At 43.1% G+C, this 27,909-nt stretch overlaps 1 protein-coding gene across 3 annotated transcripts in view; it reads left to right on the top strand.

The window, feature by feature from the left end:
- The first annotated feature begins 4,853 nt into the window (after window positions 1–4,853).
- The window catches only part of LOC109270960 (nuclear receptor coactivator 5-like), an 87,052-nt gene continuing 63,996 nt past the window's right edge, over window positions 4,854–27,909 (top strand). For 2 of the 3 annotated variants that reach the window (XM_019456001.2, XM_019455998.2), the window contains exon 1: window positions 4,854–5,011. The gene's annotated coding sequence lies outside the window, so the exon portion shown is untranslated. The remainder of the gene's footprint in view (window positions 5,012–27,909) is intronic. The other variant, XM_019456004.2, reaches the window with a different exon arrangement.

The raw sequence follows: 27,909 nt of genomic DNA, 5'->3' as shown, positions 1-27,909 counted from the left end.
ATAAATGATAACAAATAGAATAAAATTTGGTTGGAAACGGGGGCACCTGGGTGGCTCAGTTGGTTAAGTGTCTGACTCTTGGTTTTGGCTCAGGTTGTGATCTCACGGTTCATGGGATTAAGCCCTGAGTTGGGCCCTGTGCTCATAGCACAGATTCTCTCTCCCTTTCTCTCTCTGCCCCTTCCCAGCTCTGTCTTCGAATTTTATTCTTTTCTTTAAATAATTTTTTAAGTTTTTAAATTTATTTTGAGAGATACACAGCGTAAGTGCGGGGAAGCAGAGAGAGAAGGAGAGGGTGAGGGCAGAGACCAATTTGGGGCTCAAACCCACAGAGGTGCATCATCTTGGCCTGCACCAAAACCTAGAGTCAGATGCTTAAAACCGAGTCACCCAGGCGTCCCAATCAAATTTTATTCTTTTTTTTTAAGTTTATTTCTTTATTTTGAGAGAGAGAGAGAGAGAGAGAGAGGATGGGGGATATACCTGTACTGTACATTGTGGGATATTGTGAAATGATTTTTCCAATCAAGCTAATTAAGAAATTTAAAATCTGACATAGTTACCTGTGTGTGTGATAACACTTAAGATCTATTCTTTCAGAAATTTCTAGTATACAATATAGTATTATTATTATTGTTATTATATTTTTAAGTAAACTCTACCCCCAATGTGGGGCTCAAACTCACGGCCCTAAGATCAAGAGTTACATGCTCTACCAACCAAGTCAGCCAGGTGCCTCCAATACAGTGTTACTGATTATAATTGCCGTGCTATACATCAGATCCCCAGGGCTCGTTCATCTTGTAACTGGAAGTTTGTACCCTATCATCAACCCTACTCCATTTCCCCTACTCTCCAGCCCCTGCTACTATTTAAAAAATAACTGTTGGGGCACCTGGGTGGCTCAGTCGGTTGGGCGTGCGACTTCGGCTCAGGTCATGATCTCATGGTCCGTGAGTTTGAACCCCGCGTCGGGCTCTGTGCTGACAGCTCAGAGCCTGGAGCCTGTTTCAGATTCTGTGTCTCCCTCTTTCTCTGACCCTCCCCTGTTCATGCTCTCTCTCTCTCTCTGTCTCAAAAATAAATAAATGTTAACAAAAAAATTAAAAAAAATAACTGTTGCCTAGGATGTAGAGAAATTGGAACCCTTGGTGGTGGGAAAATGAAATGATGCAGCTGCTATGGAAAACAGAATGGCAATTCCTCAAAAAAAGGATTCACAATAACCGAGAGGTAGAAATAATCCAGGTGTCCATTGCCAAATACAAGGATAAGCAAAGTGTTGTGTGTGTATATATACATGGAATATTATTTGGCCTTGAAAAGGAAGTTCTGACACTATAACATGGATGGACCTTGATGACATTACACTAAGTGAAATAAGGCAGTCACGAAAAGACAAATACTGTGTGATTCCACTTACATCAGGTACTAGGGTAGTCCGGTTTATAGAGACAGAAAGTAGAATGGTGGTTGTTGGGGGAGGGGGCAGGTGGTGCTGAGAGTTGGTTGGTGTTCAATGTGCACAGTTTCCAGTTTCACGAGATGAAGAGTTCTGGAGATGGATAGAATTGGTAATTGCACAACAATGTGCGTGTACTTAATGCCATGGAGCTGTGTGCTTACAAATGGGTCAGACGCTATGTGTATTTTACCAAGATTTAAACATTTTTAAAAACACACAATAACCTATCATCCAAAAATATTTTATAGCTCTCTCACTCGGTTAGGCCCTGGTTAGAGCTCTAGCAGCTTCCCCTTCTGCAAAAGGATTTCTTACTTTGTCCAAAGACTCTTCCTTACCTCCTCAGTTTCTGGAAAACGTATCACAAAGGCTTTACCAAGAGTTATCAAATAAGAACTAATTTCTTGTGGTCCTCCTTCGCTCAGAGACAACTTGTTTAACCCAACACGCTCATAAACAATTGGGAAAGATTGCAATGTTAGCCAATTTACATACATCTTCACCAATTTCTTTAATATTTAAAAAAATTTTTTAAAATGTTTTTATTTATTTTTGAGACAGAGAGAGACAGAGCATGAGCAGGGGAGGGGCAGAGAGAGAGGGAGACACAGAATCCGAAGCAGGCTCCAGGCTCTGAGCTGTCAGCCCAGAGCCCGACGCGGGGCTCGAACTCATGGACTGTGAGATCATGACCTGAGCCGAAGTCGGACGCTTAACCGACTGAGCCACCCAGGCGCCCCTTTAATATTTTTTGAAAAATAAAAAAGCTTTGGGGTGCCTGGGTGACTCAGTCGGTGAGCGTCTGACTTAGGCTCAGGTCATGATCTCATAGTTGTGAGTTCGAGCCCCGAGTGGGGCTGCTCTCTGCTGTCTGCACAGAGCCTGCCTCGGATCTTCTGTCCCCTCCTCTCTGCCCCTCCCCTGCTCGTGCACGTGCGCGCTCTCTCTTTCTCTCTCTCTCTCTCTCTCTCTCTCTCTCTCTCTCTCAAAAATAAACATTTTAAAAAGAGAATTTAAAAAAAAAGAAAAGAAAAAAGCTTTTATCTTATAACTCACCTTAAGTATATTTTCATGGGAAGCTGGAAGGAGCTGATTGAGTTTATTTAATTTATAGACATTCTTCACCATTTACTCTAATTGCCAAAAACCACTCTTCATTGTCAAGCTAATCAGTGAAATCACACTTTGTTTCTGTCAGAAACATAGCTTCCTCTTTCGGTGCAATTCCCAGAGAAAATCAACAGGAGCCAAAATTGCTTGTATCCAAAACAATCCTCCACGCTTAACAGAAACATGTACAAGACAAGAGAGCCAGGACTGTAGGACAGATTTAATATGCCTTCATTTAAGGAGGCTTCCAAGGTGCCCCATTTCAAATGTGAGGCCCTGGGGGGTGCCTGGCTGGCTCAGTCAGTAGAGCAAGAGACTCTTGATCTCAGGGTTGTAGAGTTTACTTAAAAATAAAACCTTTTAATTAAAAAAAACAAGCTGCCCTCATTGTTCCCCAAGTCTTTTCTGCACTAGGGCCAATCCCCATTGTAATTCAGAGTGGCTGGAGATGGGCCTTTCTTTTGTAAAGTGAGCTTGCAGGGGGATTACCGGAGAGGGGGGTGAGGAGGACCACAGTCCCAGGGCGAGGGAATGGGGCGTTCAGTTTCTTTGGAGCCTCCCTTCTGCTCTGTCTCAATGTGGGAGTTAGGGGATAAGCACTAACTTTGATTCTCCCCCAAACCTGGTGTTTATCCATTTTCGCCATTTTTATAAATGGCCCCGCATCTGCTGGGCGTTCAGCCAAGAACCTGTGGCTTGTCCTTGATTCCATCAAGTCCCTCTTTTTTCCAAACTGTATCCCAAATTTCCTCCCTTCTTACCTCCACCTCTACAGCCCAGGTCTGTAGCCCACCATCGCCCTCGTTTGGAAGACTGCAAGATCCTGTCAACTGTCTTCCTTTCTCCTGCCCCCCTTCCTGCTAGTGTTCCTCTGGAGAGTAGGGACTGTAGCTGGAGGGGTCCTGTCCCTCCCTTACTTAAAACATCCCATTGCTTGCCTTTACACTTAGCATAATATTTGAATAAGATCACCTTACTAGGGTGACCAACTTGTCTTGGGCCAAACCAAGAATAATTTATCACTTCCAGAGCTCAGTGGGCTCTGTCCCTGATAGCCTCCATGACCGCTTCTCACAAGACTCCCTTGCCATCTCAGTCTGCTCCCCCATTCCCTCATTCCCCTTCTCTCTTTGGTTTCTTTGGCTCCAATCACATGGGCTCTTTGCTGTTCCTTGAAAGTCATGGGTGTCTCAGGACCTTTGCACCTGCCATTCTCTCTCTTTGGAACTCTTGCCCTTGGCTTGCTCTTGGACATTGGCTTCAGTTCAATATTCCCTGCTTAAAGAAGCCTGGGATCCCTGATTGTCTGGCCCCACCACTTCCTACTTATTCACTATGGAATGTGAGGCTCTCTTTGCGCTTCACTTCCCCCCCCCCCCGGCCCCCCTACAAATGGGGACAGGTACTATCTCCCAAAAGACTTCAGTAGGGATGCAATGAGATACTCCTTGCTCAGCCCTCAAATCACTGTTGAAACAGTAAATTCTTCATTGCAAATGTGATTACTGCCCCATCCTGTTTGCTTCCTAGCACCTGTCAATGTTTGATATAGTCCCATTTATTTATTTATTTCATGTTTATTGTCTGTCTCTAACTAGAATGTGAGCTCCTCCCAGGTGAAGATCTGGTTTATGTCCTTCATTGACTAGAACAGTTGCCTGGCACCTATCAAAAGCTCAAGACCTGTTAAGCATGACTGAAGTTTGATGTTTGCTCATAGTGTGAGTGTGCCTGATGCCACTCAGTTGTACGCTTAAAAGTGGCTCCAATGGTATATTTTACCGCAATAAGAAAATGTACACTAATGTCACGTAAAACCTATTTGATAACTTTCTTTGTTACAAAAAAATAAAATCGATGAGGCACCTGGGTGGCTCAGTTGGATAAGCGTCCGACTTCGGCTCAAGTCATGATCTCACCGTCCATGAGTTCGAGCTCTGCGTCTGACTCTGCTGACAGCTTAGAGCCTGGAGCCTGCTTCGGATTCTGTGTCTCCCTCTCTCTCTCTCTCTGCCCCTCCCCTGCTTGTACTCTGTCTCTCTGTCTCTCAAAAATAAACAAAACGTTAAAAAAAAATTGAATGAAGCGAAGTCAGAGCATCTTAGGAATGGTTAGCCACTCCGAGAGGGGGCAGTTTGGGACTGCAGTTTTCAGGGACTTTTTTTTTTTTTTTTTTTTTAACATAACACTTCTCCTTTTCAATATGCTCTTTGGCATTCAAGCCCTCCTGGGGAGGTGAGCGGAGGGAGGTGGGGACCGGAAATCCTGGGAGTCCTCTGAGGTTGAAGGCTCTGAGAAGGATTTTGCTTCCTTCAGGCAGTACTTCTGGGGAGTCCTCAGCAGGCTGAGCTTTATACACGGATTTTGTCACTCTTCCGTGGACAGAGTTTTTGCAGCTGATCAGTACTGTGCCGCTTACCAGCTGTGTGATCTCAGGTAAGTTACCTGAACTTCCTGTGCTGCTGCTTTTCCCTTATAAATGGCAACAATAAGGAAAGCCGTCTTATAGGATTGGGGTGAGGACTGAGCACGATAAAGCATGCAACATGCTTAGAGAACTCTTACGCTGTTCATAGTAAGTGTTATATAAATGTTAGCTATTAGTATTAATATTTTTTATTATCCATCCAGTTACTGAAGCCAAGAATCTAGGGGTTGTTCATGCCCTTTCTTTTCCCCTTTTCCATTCTTTGGAATGCATCTTAAAGCCATTCACTTTTTCTTCTAAATATTCTCAAGTTTTGCCTTTCATACTAGTCTTTAGCCTGGTCAGGGACATAAGCAACGCCTCTTCTTTTCCATGTGGTCTACCAGTTGTTCCGGTGCCATTTACTCATCGCCCATCCTCTTCTCTGTTGATGTGCCTGGACCAGCGCTGTCCTATACCAAGTTTCTTTATCTGCAAGGGTATGTTTTTGAAGTCTGTTCCATTGGCCAGTCATTACTGATTTTCCTTCCTCCTCATTCCTTACGTGCACCTCATCAGCAAGTCCATCCTACCTCCAAAACACCTTTCAAATGTGCCTTCTCCACACGCTGCCATCACCGCCCTCATTCCCCAGCTAGACAATTGAAATGGTTCTGATCTACTGGCGCCCCCTGCCCACTGCCTCTGGAACTCCCCTTTGGCCATTCTTACTACAATCCAAGAGACCATTTTTCTCTTTTAAAATGACAACATGTAGGGGGGCCTGGGTGGCTCAGTCGGTTAAGCTCCGACTTCGGCTCAGGTCATGATCTTGCGGTGCGTGAGTTCGAGCCCTGCATCGGGCTCTGTGCTGACAGCTCAGAGCCTGGAGCCTGTTTCAGGTTCTGTGTCTCCCTCTCTCTCTCTGCCCTTCCCCCCGTTCACGTTCTGTCTCTGTCTCAAAAATAAATAAACGTTAAAAAAAATTAAATAAAATAAAATGACAACATGTTTGATATGCACAAAAATGTAAAAGAGCTACATGCGGAAGTTATAAAGCATGACCACAGAATAATCTCTGTGAGCCCACCTCACTGCCTACGAAATGGAACAGTAGCATATCCTTTGATGTCCTTTGTGTTCTTAACACTACTGGGATTTTTTTTTTTAAGTTTATTTATTTTTTTTTTAAATTTTTTTAACGTTTATTTACTTTTGAGACAGAGAGAGACAGAGGATGAACGGGGGAGGGTCAGAGAGAGAGAGGGAGACACAGAATCCGAAACAGGCTCCAGGCTCTGAGCTGCCAGCACAGAGCCCGACGCGGGGCTCGAACTCACGCACCGCAAGATCATGACCTGAGCCGAAGTCGGACGCTTAACTGAGTGAGCCACCCAGGCGCCCCAAAGTTTATTTATTTTTTAGAGAAAAAGAGAGTGTGAGTGGGGAAGGGACGGAGAGAGAGGATTCCTAGCAGGCTCTGCTCAGAGCCTGAAGTGGGGCTCAAACTCACAAACTGTGAAATCATAACCTGAGCCGAAACCAAGAGTCAGACCCTTAACTGACTGAGCCACCAGGCGCCCCAATTTTGTTCTTCTTTTTTAAAATTGTTCCTTTAAAATTATCCCCTTTCTTGTATGTATGTATGTATATATGTAATCCTTACACCCAACGTGGTGCTTGAACTCACAACCTCGAGGTCAAGAGTCGCATGCTCTTCCAACTGAATCAGCTAGGCTCCCCACCCTTGTTTTCTTTTATAATTTTACTACATCTATATGTATTCCTAAGCAATTTATTTTTTGCTTTTGCTTGTAAATTTTACAAAGATAGTATCATGTTGTGAATGCTCCTCTGAGAATTGGTTTGCTTCTTTACCAGTACTAATTCTAAGATTCATTTGTGTTGATGTATGTAGTCGTTTCCGTTGCTTCTTAGTAATCCAATGTAAATCCATTATTTATTTCTGCTTACTGCTATGAATAGACATGTTGATTGCTGCTTTCTCTTTTTTCTCTATTGCAAACAATTCTTGGTGCACGTCTTGGTACACGTCTCCTGGTACACTCATACGGGGTTTTTTTCTGAATAGTGGCTTTCATTTTTACTCTACTCTCTGCGTTTAATGTCATGACCCAGTACACACAGACGCATATATATCTTTCCTGACTTTTGGTAATGCACCTTGGCATTTTCTATACTATTCTGTTTCATTTTTCTTATTTATTTAAAAATGTTTGTTTTTTATTTTTGAGAGAGAGAGAGAGAGAGAAAGAATGAGCAGGGGAGGGGCAGAGAGGGGGAGACAGAAGATCTGAAGCGGTGTCTCTGCTGTCAGCAGAGAGGGGCTCCAACTTACCAGCTTTGAGTTCAAGCCCTGAGCCTAAGGGCCTAAGGTGGACCCTTAACCGACTGAGCCATCTAGGTGCCCCTCTGTTGCATTTTTTTTTTTTAAACGTTTATTTATTTTTGAGACAGAGAGAGACAGAGCGTGAATGGGGGAGGGTCAGAGAGAGGGAGACACAGAATCCGAAACAGGCTCCAGGCTCTGAGTTGTCAGCACAGAGCCGGACGCGGGGCTCGAACTCACGGACCGTGAGATCATGACCTGAGCCGAAGTCGGCCGCCCAACCGACTGAGCCACCCAGGCGCCCCATCTGTTGCATTTTTAAAAAAGATGTTGATCCAGGGCACCTGGCTGACTCAGTCAGTAGAGCATGTGACTCTTGATCCCCAGGTTGAGTTTGAGCTTCATGTTGGACATAGAGCTTACTTTAAATAAATAAATAAATAAATAAATAAATAAATAAATAAGCAGGAAGATGGAGAGCATTTCCTTTTGAATGCTTATAAAAATATTTAAAAAGTTGTTGATCCAAAAAGGATTTAATGACCAACCAATTTTCCATAGTGTGGAAAATCAGGTAGTTGAGGGGTATCTGGCTGGCTCAGTTGGTAGAACATGCAACTCTTGATCTCAGGGTAGTGAGTTCAAGTCCCACATTGGGAATAGAGCATACTTTAAAAAAAAAGAAAAAAAGAAAGAAAATCCTGTAGTCTCGTTTGGGTATATACCTAGGAGTGGGATTGCTGGGTCATGGGGTGTGAGCACAGTGAACTTTATCAGATACACCAAATTGCTCTCCAAAGTAGTTATAATAATTCACCGCTCACCGGCTCCATTTTAGAATTGATGTTTGTTCCACATCTTTACTGTGTCATACAAGACTTCCTAGTTTTTTGCCAATCCAGTGGGTATAAAATGATACCTCATTATAACTCATCTTAGTAATAAGCCTGTCCATGTTTTTTTCCATTCTTTTTTTTTTTTTTTTTTAATTTTTTTTTTTCAACGTTTTTTATTTATTTTTGGGACAGAGAGAGACAGAGCATGAACGGGGGAGGGGCAGAGAGAGAGGGAGACGCAGAATTGGAAACAGGCTCCAGGCTCCGAGCCATCAGCCCAGAGCCTGACGCGGGGCTCGAACTCACGGACCGCGAGATCGTGACCTGGCTGAAGTCGGATGCTTAACCGACTGCGCCACCCAGGCGCCCCCATGTTTTTTTTCCATTCTACTTTTGGATTTTTGTCATTCTTTTTTTTTTTTCGTAACTCTATGCATAATTTACTTTTTTTTGTTTGTTTTGTTTTTATTTTTTAATTTTATTATTTTTTAATTTACATCCAAATTAGTTAGCATATAGTGCAACAATGATTTCAGGAGTAGATTCCTTAATGCCCCTTACCCATTTAGCCCATCCCCCCTCCCACAACCCCTCCAGTTTGTTCTCTATATTTATGAGTCTCTTATGTTTTGTTCCCCTCCCTGTTTTTATATTATTTTTGTTTCCTTCCCTTATGTTCGTCTGTTTTGTCTCTTAAAGTTCTCATATGGGTGAAGCCATATGATTTTTGTCTTCCTCTGACTGACTAATTTCACTTAGCATAATACCCTCCAGTTCCATCCACACAGTTGCAAATGGCAAGATTTCATTCTTTTTGATTGCCGAGTAATACTCCATTGTATATATACACTACTTGGATAAATACCAGCAATTGCTGGGTCATAGGGTAGTTCTATTTTAAATTTTTTGAGGAACCTCCATACTGTTTTCCAGAGTGGCTTCACCAGTTTGCATTCTCACCAACAATGCAAAAGAGATCCTCTTTCTCCACATCCTCGCCAACATCTGTTGTTGCGTGAGTTGTTAATGTTAGCCATTCTGACAGGTGTGAGGTGGTATCTCATTGTGGTTTTGATTTGTATTTCCCTGATGATGAGTGACGTTGAGCATTTTTTCATGCATTAGTTGGCCATCTAGATGTCTTTGGAGAAGTGTCTATTCATGTCTTTTGCCCATTTCTTCACTGGATTATTTGTTCTTTGGGTGTTGAGTTTGATCAGTTCTTTATAGATTTTGGATACCAACCCTTTATTTGATATGTCATTTGCAAATATCTTCTCCCATTCTGTTGTTGCTTTTTAGTTTTGCTGATATAATTTACTTATTTTTGAAAAATGTTTATTTATTTTGAGAGAAGGGGAGGGGCAGAGAGAGAAGGAGATCAAGAATCCCAACTCCTTCAAAAATAAATAAAACATTAAAAAATTTTTTTTATTTTTAAAAGGGGCACCTGGGTGGCTCAGTCGGTTGAGTGTCCGACTTTAGCTCAGGTCATGATCTTGCAGTTTGTGGGTTCGAGCCCCGTGTTGGGCTCTATGCTGACAGCTCATAGCCTGGAGCCTGCTTTAGATTCTGTGCGTGTGTCTCTCTCTCTGCCCCTCCCCACTCACACTCTGTCTCTCTCCCCTTCAAAAATAAATAAAACATTAAAAAAAAAAAAAGATTTCCAAGCACCTGGGTGGCTTGGGTGGCCTGGGTGGCTCATCGGTTGAGCCTCCGACTTCAGCTCGGGTCATGATCTGGTGGTCTGTGGGTTTGAGCCCCCCATCAGGGTCTGCACTGACAGCTCAGAGCCTGGAGCCTGCTTCAGATTCTGTGTCTCCCTCTCTCTCTGTCCCTCCCCCACTCACACTCTGTCTCTCTCTGTCTCTCAAAAATGAATAAATGTTCAAAAAAAAAAAAAATCCCAAGCACAGTGCCGAGACTGATGCAAGCTCAAACCCATGAACCATGAGATCATGAACTGAGCTGAAATCAACAGTCAGATGCTTAACTGACTGAGCCACCCAGGTGCCCTGGATTTTTGTCTTTTTCTTAGTGACTTTTTTTAAAAAATTTTTTTGTTTATTTATTTTTGAGAGAGAGGGAGAGACAGAGTGTGAGCAGGGGAGGGGCAGAGAGGGGGAGACACAGAATCCGAAGCAGGCTCCAGGCTCCGAGCTGTCCACACAGAGCCCGACACGGGGCTCGAACTCACAAACTGCGAGATCATGACCTGAGCCGAAGTCAGATGCTCAGCTGACTGAGCCACCCAGGTGCCCCCCCTTTTTTTTTTAATTTTTTTGTTTATTTATTAGTGACTTTTTTTTTAAGTTGATTTATTTATTTGGAAGAGAGAGAGAGAGAGAGAGGGAGAGAGAGAATCCCAAGCAGGCTCCATGGTGACAGCTCAGAGCCCCCCTGGGGGGCCTGATCCCATGGAACTGTGAGATCATGACCTGAGCTGAAACCAAGAGTCAGATGACTGAGCCACTCAGCCACCCATTTTCTTAGTGACTTCTTAGAGTTGTTTTTGTTATGCATACTAATAATTTATTGGTAATATTTATTGTAAGTATCATCTCTCATTTTACATTTTATGTTTTCACTTTACCAGCAAAAGATGAGCAGGAATTATTAATTTTTTAAAGTTTTATTTTAATTACAGTTAGCTTTGATACACTGTAATATTAGTTTCAGGTGGGGGCACCTGGGTGGCTCAGTCGGTTAAGCATCCGACTTCAGCTCAGGTCACAATCTTGCGGTTCATGAGTTCAAGCCCCGTATGGGGCTCTGTGCTGATAGCTTGGAGCCTGGAGCCTGCTTTGGATTCTGTGTCTCCCTCTCTCTCTCTCTGCCCCTCCCCTACTCACACTCTGTCTCTCTCTCTCAAAAATAAATAAACATTATGGGGCGCCTGGGTGGCGCAGTCGGTTAAGCGTCCGACTTCAGCCAGGTCATTATCTCGCGGTCCGTGAGTTTGAGCCCCGCGTCGGGCTCTGGGCTGATGGCTCGGAGCCTGGAGCCTGCTTCCGATTCTGTGTCTCCCTCTCTCTCTGCCCCTCCCCCGTTCATGCTCTGTCTCTCTCTGTCCCAAAAATAAATAAAAAAAAAAGTTGAAAAAAAAAATTAAAAAAAAAAATAAATAAACATTAAAATAAATTAAAAAAATATTAGTTTCAGGTGTATAATATAGTGATTAAATGCTATCATACATCACCCCGTGCTCATCACGACAAATGTCCTCCTTAATCCCCATCACTTATTTCACCCATCCCCCACCCACCTCCCCGCTGGTAACCATCAGTTTGTTCTTTATAGTTAAGAGTATGTTTCTTGGTTTCTCTCTCTTTCTCCCCCTTTGCTTGTTTGGTTACTTTTTATTTTTCAAGTTTATTTATTTATTTTGAGAGAGACAGAGAGAGCCTTAGTTGGGGGAGGGGCAGAGAGAGAGGGAGAGTCCCAAGCAGGCTCCTTGAGTTCAGTGAGGAGCCTCACTTGGGGCTCCATCCCACCAATTGTGAAATCACGACCTGAGCTGAAACTGAGTCGGACGCTTAACCAACTGAGCCACCCAAGTGCCACCAACTGAGCCACCCAAGTGCCCCTGTTTGGTTTCTTAAATTCCATGTGTGAGTGAAATCATATGGTATTTGTCTTTCCCCGATTGACTGATTTTGCTTAGCATTATACTCTCTAGCTCCATCCATGTTGTTTCAAATGGCAAGATTTCATTCTTTTTTTTTTTAAGTTAGTTTATTTTTTTTTTAACGTTTTATTTATTTTTGAGACAGGGAAAGACAGAGCATGAACAGGGGAGGGTCAGAGAGAGGGAGACACAGAATCTGAAACAGGCTCCAGGCTCTGAGCTGTCAGCACAGAGCTCGACGCGGGGCTCGAACTCATGGACCACGAGATCATGACCTGAGCCGAAGTCGGCCGCTTAACCGACTGAGCCACCCAGGTGCCCCAAGTTAGTTTATTTAAGTAACCTCTACATGCAATGTGGGATTCGAACTCATGGCCCCAAGCTCAAGAGTTGCATGCGCCTCTGATTGAGCCAGGTGCGTGCCCCAAGATTTCATTCTTTTTTTTTTTTTTTTTTAGTTTGTTTGTTTATTTAAGTAATCTCTGCATGCAATGTGGGATTCGAACTCACGGCCCCAAGCTCAAGAGTTGCATGCATCTCTGATTGACCCAGGTGCGTGCCCCAAGATTTCATTCTTTGGTTTTTATGGTTGAATAATATCCCATTGTAGATATATCCTCATTCATCAATCAGTGGACACTGGGCTGCTTCCATATCTTGGCTATTGTAAATGAAGCTGCTAGAAACATAGGGGTGCGTGTATCCCTTTGTAAACATAGGGGTGCATGTATCCCTTTGCACTTTTTTAAGTAAACTATACCCCCAATGTGGGGCTTGAACTCACAACCCCTAGATCAAAATGCTGTATGGACTGAGCCAGCCAGGTGCCCCTGCATGTATACCTTTGAATTAGTGTTTTTGTATTCTTTGGGTAAATATCCAGTAGTGTGTTTGGTGAATTATAGGGTATTTTTATATTCAACTTTATTTTATTTTTTTTTAATTTTTTTTTTTAACGTTTATTTTTGAGACAGAGAGAGACAGACCATGAACGGGGGAGGGTCAGAGAGAGGGAGACACAGAATCTGAAACAGGCTCCAGGCTCTGAGCTGTCAGCACAGAGCCCGACGCGGGGCTCGAACTCACGGACCGCGAGATCATGACCTGAGCCGAAGTCGGCCGCTTAACCGACTGAGCCACCCAGGCGCCCCATATATTCAACTTTAAAAAAAATGTTTATTTATTTATTTTGAGAGAGAGAAAGGACACAAGCAAGGAAGGGGCAGAGAGAGAGAGAAGAAAGAGAATCCCAAGCAGGCTCCACACTGTCAGCGCGGAGCTTGACGCAGGACTCAAACTCACAAACTGTGAGATGGTGACCTGAGCCGAAGTCAGGTGCTTAACTGACTGAGCCACCTAGGTGCCCTATAGTTAGGTATTATTGTAAGAATACAGAATGTAGTACATACTACATACAAAATGTATGTTAATTGTTTATGTTATCAGTGAAGTTTCTGGTCAACAGTAGGCTATTAGTAGTTAAGTTTTTGGGGTGTCAAAAGCGGTATGTGGATTTTTTTTAAGTTTATTTAGTTAAGTAATCTCTACACCCAACGTGGGACTCGAATTCATGAGGCCAAGATCAAGAGTTACATGTTCTTCTGACTGAGCCAAGCCAGATGCCCCTATATGTGGATTTCTTAAATGTTTATTTATTTTTGAGAGAGAGAGAGAGAGAGAGAGAATGTGCACACACATGCACATGATCTGGGGAAGGGCAGAGAGGGGGGACTGAGGATCCTGAGCAGGCTCTGTGTTGACAGCAGAGAGCCTAATACTGGGCTTCAACTCATGAACTGTGAGATCATGACCTGAGCTGAGGTAAGATGCTTAACTGACTGAGCCACCCAGGTGCCCCTATATGTGGATTTTTAACTGTGTGTGGGTCAGTGTCCTTAATTCCCATGTTGTTCAAATGTCCGCTGTACATATTTTCTTTTTTTTTAATTTTTAAAAATGTTTATTTATTTTTGAGAGAGAGACAGAGACAGAGAGAGAGAGAGAGAGCATAGCAGGGGAGGGCAGAAAGAGAGGGAGACACAGAATCCGAAGCAGGCTCCAGGTTCCCAGTTGCCAGTGAAGAGCCCGATGTGTGGCTCAAATCCATGAATCACAAGATCATGACCTAAGCCAAAGTCGGACGCTTAACTGATGGAGCCACCCAGGCACCCTTGTATATATTTCCTTTATCCGTTCACCCATCAGTGGACACTCACACCATTGTCTTGACTGTTGTAAATGTCTTGCCTATTGAAAATAATACTGCGATGAGTTATAAGGTGCAGATGTCTTTTCAAGATAGTGATTTCATTTCTTTCAGATAAATACCCAGGAGTGGGATTGCTAGATCACATGGTAGTTCTATTTTTAATTTTTTTTTTTAAAGTAAGTGCTCTGCCCAGTGTGAAGCTTGATCAAACTCATGACCCCAAGAGTCACATGCTCTACCAACTAGGCCAGTCAGGTACCCTATTTTTAATTTTTTGAGGAACCCCCATACTGTCTTCCACAGGGCCTTCACCAATTTACATTCCCACTGGGCAGTGCACAAGAGTTCCCTTTTCTCCACATCTTTACTAGTTATTTCCTGTCTTTTGATACTAGTTATTCTCACAGATGTGAGGTGATATTGATATTTCATGGTGAGTTTGATTTGCATTTCCCAGATTTGTGATGTTAAGCACCTTTTCATGTACCTGTTGGTCATCTGTATGTCTCTTTGGAAAATGTCTATTCGGATCCTCTACCCATTTAAAAACATACATTTATTTTGGTAATCTCTACACCTGATGTGGGACTTGAACTCATGACCCCAAGATCAAGAGTCACATGCCCTTCTGACTGAGCCAGCCAGGTGCCCTGCTCTACCCATTTTAAACCAGATTTTTGTCCATTGAGTCATGTGATTTTTTTTTTCAATGTTTATTTTTGAGAGAGAGAGAGAGCATCGGGGGCAGGTTGGGGGAGGCAGAGGATCCAATGCAGGTTCTGGGAAGACAGCAGAGAGCCCATTGTGGGGCTCAAACTCACAAGCCGAGCTGTGAGATCATGACCTGAGCCGAAGTCAGACCCTTAACAACAGACTGAGCCACCCAGGTGCCCCGAGTTGTGTGAGTTCTTTATATATTTTGGATGTTAATCCTTTATCAGATACATGATTTACAGATATTTTCTCCCATTCTGTAGGTTGCCTTTTCATTTTGTTGATGGTTTTCTTTGCTGTATGCAAGCTTTTCAGTTTGATGTAGCCCCACTTGTTTATTTTTGCTTTTGTTGCTTTTGGCATCAAATCACAAAAAATCATTGCCAATGTCCAGACACTTACTGCCTATGCTTTCTTCTAGGAGTTTGATGGTTTCAAGCCTTACATGCAAGCCTTTAATCCCCTTTGAGTTGATTTTGGGGTATGGTGTAAAAGATGGTCCAGTTTCATTTTTTACACATGGCTGTCCAGTTTTCCTAGCGCCATTGCATGAAGAGACTGTTCTCTCCCCATTGTACATTCTTGGTTGCTTTGTCATAAATTAATGGACCATATAGGCATAGGTTTATTTCTGGAATCTATTCTCCCAGCTCTCCGTTTATTTAGATCTTCCTTAGTGCCCTTCAGTAATGATTTGTCTTTTCTCCATAGTGCACACTTAAAAGAGGGCTTTTAACAATGTAAATTAGATCTTCTCCCTTCTCTGGTTATAACTTGATAATGGCTTTTCATTGTTCTTTAAATAAAACTCAAATTCCTTATCTGAATACACACAACCAGGCCCTATTTCTTCAATTTTATCTTTTTTTTTTAATGTTTATTTATTTTTGAGAGAGAGAACACACATGCACAAGGGAGGAAGAGGGGCAGAGGGAGAGGAAGACAGAGGATTTGAAGCAGCTCTGAGCTGTCAGCACAGACCCTCATGTGGGGCTGGAACTCACAAACCTTGAGATCATGACATGAGCTGAAGTCAGAGGCTTAACAGACTGAGCCACTCAGGCGCCCCTTCCATTTTAAAACTAGCACCTTCACCCAGAACTGGTTGGTCTCATGGGCTTCTGGTCAGTTCCTCTCGCTTACCCCAGGGAAGTTGCAATAGCCAGTTGGTGTTTACCATCTGCTAGGAAGGCTTCCATTGCCCCACTCTCCACCTGCTGCTGGGTTAACATCTCACTCAAATATCTACTACAGGGAGAGCTTTTCTGAACATCCCACTCAAAACCATTCAATTCTGCCCTTTCATAGCCAGAGAGAATGCCCTGTCCTTTTCCCTTCCAATCCTATTGCCTTTGGTAGTTGTTTGGTTCATTTGTTTGTCTGTTTGTCTGATGTCTGTTTTCTTTTTTCTTTTCTTTCTTTCTTTTGTTTTTATTTAGTTTTGAGAGGGTGTGAGTGGGGAGGGGAAGAACTAGAGGGGCAATAGAAGATCCGAAGGAGGCTCTGTGCTGGCAGCAGCCAGCCCGATGTGAGGCTCGACCTCATGCAACGTGAGATCATCACCCGAGCCTAAGTTGGACACTTAACCGACTGAACCACCCAGGGACACCTGAGGTCTGGTTTCTTGAACAGCCTGCAAGTTCCCTGAGAGACATTGGCTGTTTGGCTGACCATAGTAGTACCTGCTGCATTGCTTAGCACATACTATACGCTCAATAAATGTTTGTCAAAGGACCAAAGAAAAGAAGAGGAAAAGGGAGGAAGGGACTTCCATCCTGTAACTAGGAAAGAAGAAAAAAGCCAAATAAGGAAATAAGGGGTTAAAAAGGGCTGGATTTTTTTTTAACGTTTTTATTTATTTTTGAGACAGAGAGAGACAGAGCATGAATGGGGGAGGGGCAGAGAGAGAGGGAGACACAGAATCGGAAGCAGGCTCCAGGCTCTGAGCCATCAGCCCAGAGCCCGACGCGGGGCTTGAACTCACAGACTGTGAGATCGTGACCTGAGCCGAAGTCAGACGCTTAACCGACTGAGCCACCCAGGCGCCCCAAAAAGGGCTGGATTTTAAAAAGGTAGTAGAGGGGGTGCCTCGCTGGCTCAGTTGAGAGTCTTGATCTTGGGGTCTTGAATTCAAGTCCCATATTGGGCATAGAGTTTACTTAAAAAGAAGGTAGGAGAATATAGGTCTTGATAGTTATAGGTTTTAAAAATTACATCATTAATGTAATGCAGAATACATTATAGTTGTCAAAGATTCAAATGATACGGAAATATATGGAATATACCTTTAATTTACCTTTCATCACCCTCTCTTCAAACCTACTCCTCATCTCCAGGGTAACTACTATTTATTGTGAGTTTGGTAAATACCTTTATAGATCTTTTCTGTTATACATTTTTGCATATATACCCCATACATTTACATGCATACAGATTTATTTTTCTTTCTTTCTTTCTTTTTAAAAGTTTATTTATTTATTTATATTTATTTTGAGAGAGAGAGAGAGAGAGAGAGGGGCAGAGGCAGAGAGGGAGGGAGAGAGAGAATCCCAAGCAGGCTCTGCATTGTCAGTGTGGAGCCCCACATGGGGCTCAAACTCATAAACCTTGAGATCATGACCTGAACCAAAATCAAGTCAGACACTTAACCGACTGAGCCACCCAGGTGCCCCTTATGTTTCTTTTTTACAATCATGAATAGAATCATACTTTACTAGTTGTTGTGTGAAATGCTTTCTTCATTTAAAACTATGACGTGGAAATCTTTCCATTTCAGTTCAGATAGTTCACCAGCTCCCTTTTGGTAGACATTTAGTCTATTTTAATAGTTCACTGTTATAAACAAGGCTCAAATGAATTGAATGCTCATCGCATTAGTCAGAGTTCTCCAGAGAAACAGAACCAATAGAATTTGCATATAGAGAGATTAATTTTAAGGAATTGGCTCACGTGATTATGGAGGCTGGCAAGTCCCAAATCTGCAGGGCAGGCCATCAGGCTGGAGACCCAGGGAAAAGCTGATGTTGCTGTAAGTCTGAAGGTCATCTGCTAGCGTAACTCCCTCCTGCTTAGGGGAGCCGGTGTTTTTGTTTTATTCTGACTTTCAACTGTATATGGTAGAGGCCACTCACATTATGGAGAGCAACCTGATTTACTCAAAGCCCACCAATTTAAGTGTTAATCTTGTTATCTTTGATCAAATCTTTGGGCACTGTGGTCTAGCCAAGTTGACACAAAAAATTAACTATCACTTTCATGAACATGTATCTTACATATATCTTTATATATCTTTATATATAAAGCATTTAAATGTTGATAGGTAGATACTGCCACATGATGCTCATAAGAAGTTAGAGACTGAGGGATGCCTGGGTGGCTCAGCTGGTTGAGCCTGTGACTTCAGCTCGGGTCACAATCTCGAGGTTCGTGAATTCGAGCCCTGCATCAAGCTGGCTGCTGTCAGTACGGAGCCCGCTTCGGATCCTCTATTCCCCTCCCTCTCTGCCCTTCCCCCGCTTGTGCTCTCAAAAATAAATTTTAAAAATATTTAAAAAAAGGGGCGCCTGGGTGGCTTGGTCGGTTAAGCATCCGACTTCGGCTCAGGTCACGATCTCACGGTCCGTGAGTTCGAGCCCCGCGTCGGGCTCTGTGCTGACAGCTCAGAGCCTGGAGCCTGCTTCCGATTCTGTGTCTCCCTCTCTCTCTGACCCTCCCCCATTCATGCTCTGTCTCTCTCTGTCTGTCTCAAAAATAAATTCATGCTCTGTCTCTGTCTGTCTCAAAAATAAATAAACGTTAAAAAAAATTTTTTTTAAATATTAAAAAAAAAAAAGGAGTTGCAGACTGAGAGTGAAAGGAATCTATCAAAGTCCCCCCCTCCCCCCCCGCACCCACCCCGGCCACGCTTACAGACAAAACTCACAGGTGTCTGCACTTGGCCCCAACTCTGTTTTTCTAGGTCACGGTGCCCTACATTCTTGGGAAGTAGGCCCCAACTACAAAACGTATTCTTCTCTAGCCTGACCACAACCTGCTCCGCCCTGCCAAGAGGGACCCCCTCCTCACACCTCCCACCAGGGGCCCAGCTGCAGTCCTCTCACACCTTTAAAAACCCCTGAAGGGCCCAGCCTGACAGGAACTCAGGACCGACATTTCTAGATGTCTGGCACCTCTCCTCCCTTGTTGAGTGAATAAACTTTGTCCTGCTTGTTGCTCTACTTTCTGTGCAATTCTTTGCCACCCGTGTCACCCGCCAACCTAACAGAGATGCGGGCTCTCTTCCAATAGTTTATGAGTGTGGGCATGTTTGAGTCTGGTCCAGCGAAAATCACTTTGAGCATGCGTTCCTCCACATTTCTGCTTTTTTTCTGCTTTGGGGCATTTGCACGAGCTCCTTAGCCTGGAATTTACTTCTTCCCCACAGTACTTTTTCTTAATTACTCCTTTACTTGTCTTTACCTCTACCTCCGACCCCTCAGATGAGGCCAACATTTTTCTGTTTAATGCTTTTTCCTCACATCCTTCTCTTCTTCACGGAGTGAGTTATCTCCAACCCTGAGATGCACTGGGCCTTCTGTTAGCTCCTGGCACATATCAAGCCTGTCTTGCCTCAGAGCCATTGCATTTGGTGTTCTCTTTGCCTGGATCCCTTTCCCCCAGTTCTTCAAAAGGCTGGTAACTTTTCATCCTAAACTTCACTTACGTGTTACCGCCTCAGAAAAGTCTTCCTGTCCATCTAAAATATCTCTACCTTCCCATTCCTCTACATTCATTGCCTACGGCTGCTATAACAAATTATCACAAGCTTGAGTGACTTCAAAGCACAGCGACTTGTTTATTTATTTTTTTCATGCTTCTGGAGCTCAAAGTCTGAAATCAAGCTATCGGCAGGATTGGTTCCTTCTGGAGGCTCTGAGGGAGAATGTCTCCCATGCCTCCGCTTGCTTCCGGGGATTGTTGACAGTCCTTGGCTTGTAACTACATCAGTCCAATCTCTGCCTCTGCCTCCACATCACCTTCTCTATGTGTCTTCTCTCCTTCCCTTCTCCTATAAGGATATTTGTTATTGGATTTAGAGCCCACCTGGATAATCTAGAATAATCTCACCTCAAGGCTCTTATCCTTAATTACATCTGCAAAGACACTTTTTCCGATATGGTCGCATTCACAGGTATACATACAGGGATACATTTTGGGGCGCCACCATTAACCCACTACATGCTTTCATTTTTCTCCAGAATGCTTATGGAATGAAATGCTCCTTCTAGTTTATTGGTGCTTTGAAACTGCTGGTTATGACCCATCAGTGGGCTATGAAATGTAGTGGGTTTGGACAAGCATTTAAATTTTTCAAGTAAAGGGGCGCCTGGGTGGCTCAGTCGGTTGAGCGTCCGACTTCGGCTCAGGTCATGATCTTGCAGTCTGTGAGTGTGAGTTCGAGCCCCGCGTCGGGCTCTGTGCTGACAGCTCAGAGCCTGGAGCCTGTTTCAGATTCTGTGTCTCCCTCTCTCTCTGCCCCTCCCCTGCTCATGCTCTGTCTCTCTGTCAAAGATAAATAAATATTAAAAAAAAATTTAAAAAAAATAAAATTTTCAATTTATTGAAATTCAAGTAAAAATTTAAAAACAAATGAAAAAAATAGAATAGAAAATATTGGCACCTATCACCCATATTCAAAGGGAAAGCTGAAATCACCTGCATCCGTACAGCTTGAATATCAGGACTGAGAATTGAGGCCACATGGTTTAGTTATTGTTGCTGGGAGATCTTGACCAGGAAGATAAGGCTGTAGGTCAATAAATAACTCCACTGTTTGCTTCAAGAAATTCCTACAAACCCATTTGTCTGGTCAGATAGTTTGTTCATATGGGCAAATAGCTCATTCGTCCATCAGTGTTTAACATGACCCCCTTTATTTATTTTTTTATTTTTATTTTTTTTTTAAATTTTTTTAACGTTTATTTATTTTTGAGACAGAGAATGAACAGGGGAGGGCAGAGAGAGAGGGAGACACAGAATCTGAAACAGGCTCCAGGCTCTGAGCATTCAGCACAGAGCCCGACGCGGGGCTCGAACTCACAGACCGCGAGATCATGACCGGAGCTGAAGTCGGATGCTTAACCGACTGAGCCACCCAGGCACCCCTACATGACCCCCTTTAAAATCCCTTACCTGTGCAGTTACCATTCCTAAATTTTTATGCCTTGAATTTTGTCTACTTCCAATCAGTTTCTCCTTTGAAAGTCTTGCCTTGAGCCACTTGAGCCCATATCCCCAAGCCCCATATGTATTTTCTCTTGTCTGCCCCCTACTGGGACACAGCTAAGACTATCAGATGGTATCATCTCACATTTAGCATTAAATACTTCTAGCAGTGCTTGGTCAACAGATTTTCTGCCGATCTTTTCAGGAGCTGACGTTCAATATTTCTGGAGAGTCTCCCCAAATCCAACTGAGATGCCCTCACTGGCCATTTTAGATTCTAAATGAGGAAACAACGTACTCCTGTAAGGCCTCTGGAACCTCCTGCTCAGAGGTGTTTGCAATGTGATGGTCAACTACATCTCACAATGGATCGGATTCCTTTTTGTTGAACTTCTAAATGTTAAGCTTATCTTGTCTTCTTGTTTTCTCATTGAACCATTCCATTTCCTCATGGTGACCATTTCAGGAATCTGGTAATGTGATCAGATTTGAAACTTTTTCTACTTGGTGGAAAACTTCCTTATTACTAACAACATTACTGGGTGATTGCTATCTCTTTATCACTTTTTAACAATGTTTATTTATTTATTTTGAGAGAGAGAGAGAGAGCACGAACACATGCATGTGAGTTAGCATGGGGGAGGGGCAGAAGAGGTGGGGAGAGAATCCCGAGCAGGCTCTTCGCTGATGGCACAGAGCCAAGCACAGAGCTCCATCCAACAGACCATGAGATCATGAGCTGAGCAGAAATCAAGAATCAGACACTCTACTGAGCCACCCAGGTGCCCCTCCTCTCATCACTTTTTATTGGGAATCTGTAAAAGAAAGTTTGTAGTAAAGAGGATGGATATAGGTCTGATTACTCTGCTCTCATGCTCCAGACAATTTCATTCATGGTGAGAACTTTCTTCCTGGTTTGTAGACAGTTTGCCTTATTGCTATGTTCTCATGTGGCCTTTCCTTGGTGTGTGTGTGTGTGTGCACACCCCAGGCAGTGGAGGGAAGATGGGTGGGTGGGGGCTAGGAGAGAGACAGGGCGGGCTCTCTGATATCTCTTCCTGTAGGACCAGGGCCTCACCCTTATGATCTCATTTAACTCAATTACCTTCTTAAATGCCACATCTCCAAATACAGCTATAGTGGGGGTTAGGGCTTCACCTATGAAGTGGCCAGGGCAAAGGCAGCACAAATATTCAGTCTGTAACACAGTTGAATATTATTCAGCCTTAAGAAAGAAAATTCTGACACATGCTACAATATGGATGAATCTTGAAGATATTATGCTAAGTGAAATTAGCCAGTCACAAAAAGATTATACTATATGATTCCACTTATATGAAATACTCAGAGTATCAAATTCATACAGACAGAAAGTACAATGGTGGTTTCCAGAGCCTGCAGGGATGGGGGGGAAATCAGAACTTAGTGTTTAATGGGTATAAGCTTTCAGCTTTATAAGAAGAAAAGTGTTCTGGGCGGTGGTGAAAGTTGTACAACAGTGTGAATGTGAATGGACTTATTGGCCAGAACTCTACACTTAGAAAAATGTGGTACATTTTACATTATGTATATGTATAATAATACATATTTTACTATAATTAAAGATATTTTACTTATAATTACTATAATTTTACAGTAATTAAAGATAATAATTAAAAAACTCACATGAAAAGCATATAGATTCCCTTGTATTCAGAGTGCTTGAGGAATAAAAGGTTAAAATTATAAAAAGAAAAAAATCCTTACAGATGAATTTGAAATAGTTCTAAGAACATATAGTCCAGGGCTTCTAGATCTAGATCAGTATTTTTTAAAGATTTTATTTTATTGTCAAAAGAAATTTTTAATGTTTATTTATTTTTGAGAGAGAGAGAGAGAGGGAGAGAGAGACAGAGTGTGAGTGGGGGAGGGCAGAGAGTGAGGGAGACACAGAATCCGAGGCAGGCTTCAGGCTCCCAGCTGTCAGCACAGAGCCCGATGCGGGGCTCGAACCCATGAACCCAGGTGAGATCATGACCTGAGCTGAAGTCGGACATTTATCAGGCGCCCCTTTAAGATTTTATTTTTAAGTGATCTCTACATCCAATGTGGGGCTTGAACTTACAACCCCAAAGTGTAGAGTCACATGCTCCACCGACTGGATCTTTATCAGTTGGTTCATACGTTGGTTAGGTGCTTGGCTGCAAAACTTGGATAGAAAAGTTACATCAGGAAAGCCCCTTGTCTTAAAAAATAAAACGGTCAGTTATTTTACCAGCAAAAAATGGATTTATTTGGGAATAGCAGAGAATTGCAATTTAGGACAAACGAAACACAGCAAAAACCATAAAGTAGGCTAGTAAACAAAGGAAAGTTATTTCATGGAGAAGAAGGAGGAAGTTTGGAGGGGTTGTTTTGAGTGAAAACCAAAATTGGAGAAAACCAAGATTTCAGGGTAATGATGGTTTTTCATTGGCTGAGTTGCTGGGGTAGTGGATTTCCTGTAGGAGATGTAATGTACATCTTTTTTCTGTTGGGGGTTATAATTGACCATTCTTTCCTGCAATTGACTCTGAGTGGTATAGGTCCCCCTTCTGGCCTCCTGACTTTATTTTAGTGATGGATCCCTTTATTAATTTTTACATTTCCTCCTTTTGATCAAGATCTTTCTGGGAAAACATGAACGATCAAGAGTCAGCTTTTCTTAATCTACAGGCTTTTTGTCCCCAGGAGGGACGTTTCTTGGGTGTCATGTCCCATGCTGGAGGGAAATAGTACAGATTAGAAACCTACTGAGGTCACATTAGTGCAATAAGGAGGGGTAGGAAGAGGAACTCTCAGACACTTGCCATCTACTATCCATATTTATCAAGATCATTAGCATTGGAGATAGTCTTCTTGGGTGCAGTGTTTTTAAACAAAAAAAAAATTTTTTTTTAATGTTAATTAATTTTTGAGAGAGAGAGAGAGAGAGAGAGAGAGAGACAGACTGCAGGTAGGGAAGGGGCAGAGAGAGACAGAAACACAGAATTCGAAGCAGGCTCCAGGCCATGAGCTGTTAGTACAGAGACTGACACGGGGCTCAAACTCCCTAACCCTGAGATCATGACCTGAGCGAAGTCGGACACTGACTGAGCCACCAAGGCGCCCCTAAAAAAACGTTTATTTATTTTTGAGAGACAGAGACAGAGAGAGAGAGAGGGAATGAATGAGTGGTAGAGGGGCAGAGAGAGAGAGGGAGACAGAATCTGAAGCAGGATCCTCACTGTCAGCGCAAAGCCTAATGTGGCTCTTGAACCCACAAACTGTGAGATTGTGACCTGAGCCAAAACTGGACACTCAAGTGACTGAGTCACCCAGGCGACCTGGGTATATTGTTTTTACAAAGGTTTAACAGCAATAAGTACAGAATTAAAAGTGACAATTCCAAACTGTATGATGGTTCTAAGCCAGGACACAGGGTTTGAAAGTAGCCAATTGAAAATATTTATTGGCACTTGTTCTGACTTAGAGGAGAAAATTTCTCCCTATGGAGGCAAACCCGGAATCATCTATGTCTCCTGGAAGTCCCTGTATAAAGCAGCCATGAAAGCAGAATAGTGGGTACTGTAAAAGCACAGGAAAGAATCAAGTGAGTGTCTTTGGGAAGATACAGTGCAGGTATAAACATGAGCAATAGCTGATGAACTTTGTGCAAAACATCAAAACTTCAAAGACCTTTTAACAGTATTGTTATCTCAAAATAACTGTTTGGAAACAGATGTGTTATCAATTATACAGTCTGTAAAGTTATAAATACAGAAATCAGGAATTTGCATAAGAACCCTGAATTAGGTAATAGCCCAGATGGAAAAGATAGGCTTCTTTGAATCCTGAACCTTCTTTTTTTTTTTTTCTAAATTTTTTTTTAATGTTTATTTATTTGTGAGACAATGAGAGAGACAGAGTGCAAGCAACAGAGGGGCACAGAGGGAGACACAGAATCTGAAGTGGGCTCCAGGCTCTGAGCTGTCAGCCCAGAGCCTGACTCGGGGCTTGAGCTCACAAACCGTGAGATCATGACCCGAGCAGAAGTTGGATGCTTAACCGACTGAGCCACTCAGGTGCCCCTGAATCCTGAACCTTCTAACTGGCCTGGTCTGGAATTTTGGGAAAACTGGCTTATTAGATGTCCTCTCATCAGATGTCTTTTTTTTTTTTTTAAGATTGTATTGTTTCAAATAACTTGTATACCCAACGTGGGGCTTGAACCGAGAACCCCAAGATCAAGAGTCACACATTCCACTGACTGAGTCAGCTAGGTGCCCCATCATCAAATTTTTAAAAATTTTTTTTGATGTTTATTTATTTTTGAGAGAGAGAGAGAGAGAGGCAGAGTGTGAGTGGTGGAGGGGCAGAGAGAGAGAGGGAGACACAGAATCAGAAGCAGGCTCTAGGCTCTGAGCTGTCAGCACGGAGCCTGACGTGGGGCTTGAACCCACAAACTGAGATCACGACTTGAGCTGAAGTTGAATGCCTAACCAACTGAGCCACCCAGGTATCCCCAAATGTTTTTAATTCTGGGAAATCTTTTTTTTTTTTTAATGTTAACTTTATTTTTGAGAGAGAGAGAGAGAGAGAGAGGCAGAGTGTGAGCAGGGGAGGGGCAGAGGGAGAGGGAGACACAGAATCCAAAGCGGGATCAGCACAGAGCCCGGCACGGGGCTTGAACTCACGAACCATGAGGTCATGACCCAAGCTGAAGTCGGAAGCTTAATGGACTGAGCCACCCAGGTGTCCCAATCTTTTTTTTTTTAAGTTTATTTATTTATCTTGAGAGAGAGAGGAAGAGAGACAGCATGCATGCATGCAAGTTGGGGAGAGAGGGAGGGGGAGAAAGAATCCTAAGCAGGTTCTGGTGAGGAACCTGATGCAGGGCTCAAACTCACAAACCATGAAATCATGACCTGAGCTGAAGTCAGACGCTTAATGGACAGAGCCACCCAGCTGCCCACAGTTCTGGGAAATCTTTACTTTCTGGTCACTAGTTGGTGTGCAGGTCCGGTCAGGATTTGGTGCTTTCTTTAAATGTGTCATGCAATTCCAAGAGTCTATTTGCTGGAATTTGGTGACACAAGATTGGTTAGCAGAACCTGATGGGGCCTTTCTAGTGAGGTTGAGGAGTCTTTTGGGGGTGTGTTTAAAAGAAAAATTTTTTTTAACGTTTTCATATTTTGAGAGACAGAGACAGAGAGTGAGTGGGGTAGGGGTAGAGAGAAAGAAACAGAATCTGAATCTGAGCTGTCAGCACAGAGCCTGATGTAGGGCTCTAATGCACGAACCCTGAGATCATTACCTGAGCTGAAGTCAGACGCTTTTACCTGGTTGAACCACTCAGGCCCCCCAGGAGGTGTTTTTTCTAACAGATAAAATCTTCAGGTTGCACCGTGTGATGCTTTAAGATCTACTGAGGGCACACTGTAAAAAGACTGCTCTACCAAAGCATGGTTTTGTGTTGCATGTGTGCGTGTGTGTGTGCGCGCGCGTGTGTGTGTGTGTGTGTGTGTGTTTTAAGTAGGCTCCTCGCCCCAATATGGGGCTTGAACTCACGATCCTGAGATCAAAAGTCACATGCTATACTGACTGAGCCAGCCAGGCGCCCGAACATGGTTATTTTTAACAGAAGCGATTAGGCCTTTACACTATTGAAGTATATCTTTTATCAACTGTGGGTCAAAGGAGGCAGGGACCAAATGCATTGGACGTCCTGTGACTGTCTCAAAGGATGAGACTCTGTGAGTTCCCAAAAAAGTGGATCTGAGATTTAGAAGGACCAACAGCAATGCTTTTGGCCAAAGTATTTGGATGATTTCTACAAATGTTATGTTACCAATTGAATCTTAATGGTGCCATTAGTGCATTCAAGTAAACTTGAGGATTAAGGGTGGCATGCACTATGAAAGTGTTGTAAAACTGGCTGAACAGCACAGGTTCATTGAAGCTCCTGACGGGTAAAGGTTCCCCGATCACTGGAGTGCAACAAGGGTTCTCCAGGTAAGAATAGTCTTTTTTTCTTAAGTTTATGTATTTTGAGAAAGAGAGAGTGCACATGCAGGGGAGGGGCAGAGAGAGGGAGAGGGAATCCCAAGCAGACTCCACACTGTCAGCATAGAGCCCGACTCAGGGCTTGAACTCACAGAACTGCGAGATCATCACCTGAGCTGAAATAAAGAGTTGGTCATGTAACCAATTGAACTACCCAGGGACCCCAAGGATAGTCTTTTTTAACAGAACTTTAGCCATAGAAGAACCAGTGGCCCATTTACAGATGAAAGCTTTAGACCAATGAGAAAACATACAAACCATGACTGAAACATGTTTATATCCACGAGATGGGAGGAAATTGATTCTCCAAACCTTGAATGAGGAGGGAGACAGAATCTGAAGCAGGCTCCAGGCTCTGAGCTGTCAGCACAGAGCCCGACGCGGGGCTCGAACACACGAACCGTGAGACCATGACCTGAGCTGAAGTCAGATGCTTAACCGACTGAGCCCCCCAGGCGCCCTTAGAGACTTTATGTCTTTTTTAAGGCCAAAAGCTTAACAGGTGGATGTGGTCTTTCTGTAAAGACGTTTGAAAGTGGAGCAGAGAAGCAGTCTGTACGTTGTACAAAATGGAGCCTGCAGAAAACTTCATATCATGCAAATCACCTTGAAGATTTGTGAAAAGTAAGGACTCTGAAACCTTGAGACATTACTGTGCAGATGTATTGCTGTTCTTCCCAGGTGAAAGCGAAAGAGTATTGACTATACTTACCAACTGGAATACTAAAAAAATGCCCTGTGTTGATCAATTACAGCAAAAAGTTGCTTTCAGTGGGAATGGATGTCAGTAGCACATGGGGGTTAGGAACAATGAGGTGCCAAGGGATAACAATGTTATTTATTACTCAGAAATCCTGGACAAAATTTTCATCCTCAGTCACTGGGTTTTCTCACGGGTAAAATAGGGGTATTACAGGGATGAC

Source organism: Panthera pardus, unplaced genomic scaffold (assembly GCF_024362965.1).
Source record: "Panthera pardus isolate Hobbes unplaced genomic scaffold, ASM2436296v1 HiC_scaffold_18, whole genome shotgun sequence".
Taxonomy (NCBI): Eukaryota; Metazoa; Chordata; class Mammalia; order Carnivora; family Felidae; genus Panthera; species Panthera pardus.
Note: the sequence above shows the minus strand (reverse complement) of the source record. Positions and strands in the feature narration are given on the sequence as shown.